This window comes from Lacerta agilis, chromosome 1 (genome assembly GCF_009819535.1).
Source record: "Lacerta agilis isolate rLacAgi1 chromosome 1, rLacAgi1.pri, whole genome shotgun sequence".
Classification (NCBI taxonomy): domain Eukaryota; kingdom Metazoa; phylum Chordata; class Lepidosauria; order Squamata; family Lacertidae; genus Lacerta; species Lacerta agilis.
This window is the reverse complement of record NC_046312.1, coordinates 112,216,595-112,218,657: the sequence shown is the minus strand read 5'-3', so window position 1 is coordinate 112,218,657 and position 2,063 is coordinate 112,216,595.

The window sequence follows — 2,063 nt, the reverse complement described above, 5'->3', positions numbered from 1 at the left end:
AAGGAGGGCGGAGAGGACGGCCCCTTCTCCTCCGTGGAGCGCAGCCAGGCTTGGGGGAAGGCAGGCAGGCGCGCCGGTGGCGAGATAAGCTCAGCAGCCGCAGCGGGAGGAAAACAAACCCCAGTCCTGCCGGTTTCCAGGAGGGAAAAGGTCCTTCCTTCCTTCCTTTCCAGTGCTGGATTTGCGTATATGCTAAACAAGCTATAGTTTAGGGCCCCACACTCTTGGGCCCAACCAAAAAATTAAAGGGAAAAAAACTGGATGTACGTTTCCAAATATAGGATAAAAAACAAATAAAACCTACATACAGCAACAGTGTTTTGTGTTGTGTAGGCTCCTAAAATATCACTGGTTTGCTCATTTCTATATATAGGGTGCCTACATTCTGCATTTGTAAATGGCTTTAGATACCTATTAGGTCCATGAATTACCATATAGCATATATCAACACAAAAAAAACAGCAAAGGACAGCTGGACATATAAAGGGCTCCATTACCTTAAGTAGCTTAGGGCCTCATCAAATCTAAATCCGGCCCTGTCCATGAGGGCTGGGCTGCTGCCCGGTCCCTCCCCATTTTTGCATCCTTCAGAGTTGTGAAGGGGGGTGTTCTTGCCTTGGAAAGTTCTGGGGTGGGCAGGAAACGCTACAAATTGGATAAATAATGGTGAATTAGTATATTGGTGGGATGCCAAACCCGAGGATGACATGCGCTGCGCAAAATATCTAGGATGCCTTTTTATTTCATCATGGCACAAATAGCGTTCTTAATATGAATCCCATGATTTTGACATCCTACAAGGGTTTGTGTCCCTGCTCCTCCACATGCAGCTGCTGAGTGTCCTTGGGCTAGTCACACTTCTTTGAAGTCTCTCAGCCCCACTCACCTCACAGAGTGTTTGTTGTGGGGGAGGAAGGAAAAGGAGATTGTTAGCCGCTTTGAGACTCCTCAGGGTAGTGATAAAGCGGGATATCAAATCCAAACTCCTCTTCTTCTTCTACAAGTTTACAACTTTCACATCCCACTATGACTTGCGAGACCAGGGTTCAAAGCCTGGGTGACATTGGGCCAGCCTCTGCGTCTCGGCCTAACCCAATTTCACAGGGTTGTTGTGAGGATTAAATGGAGGGGTGGGGTGTGCATGCCACCTTGGGCTTCTGGCAGAAAAAGGTGGGATACAAATCCAATAATTTATATTAGGGTCTGCCACCCCTACTTGCCAGCCCCACCTTTCCCCTTGCCGCCACCCCTCCATATTCCCCGCAGATCCCCTTTGTGTCGCCATCCCTGCTTTATTCAAAATTCTACTGTTGTTTAAAAACACTTTAAAACCTGTCTTTAGCAATATAAAGCCCTTAGCTTATTTGGAACCAGTTTACTTGGAGAATTGGATTACCCAATGTGTGCCTACTCAACGGCTTTGATTTGCTGAACTGGCCCTGTTTACAAGTGTAGCACAATACTCGTTCTGCAATTGTAAGAAATCAAGCTTATAGTGTGGCAGCACCCCACTTTGGAACTCACTGCCTATTGATATCAGCCTTTGCTGTGCTTTTTTCAGAACCAGCTGCAAACATTTTTCTTCCGTCGTGCCTATTCAGAAATGTTGGCATCAACATAAGTTTTTTAAAAGGAACTTTGTTCCCCCCCCCCAAAATCATATTTATTAAAGTTTCCAATACAACAAAATCATATGAAACATTCCAAATTACATTCCAAATTATTTATCCAATTATCAATAAAACAAGAAAGGTTCCAAATCAACCGAATTATTATTTTAAATTTTATTTAAGGCTTCCCATGCTTCAAATTCCAGAGGTTTTTATCTTAACTATTGTCCTTTGTTTTCGCATTCCAATTTAAAAAGGAACTTTGGATTTTACTGACAATATTAATGTTTGCTTTGTTTTTGTGAACTGCTTATAGATCCTGTTTTCAATCACACGGTATATCCATTTTCTTAAATATGAGTACCAGTAGCTAATCCTTGCAGGACAGCTGGAGAGGTGGCAAGAAGTAACTGGCCCTCCCTCTGCAAGCTTGTTCTCTCTCACTTGGCAGTG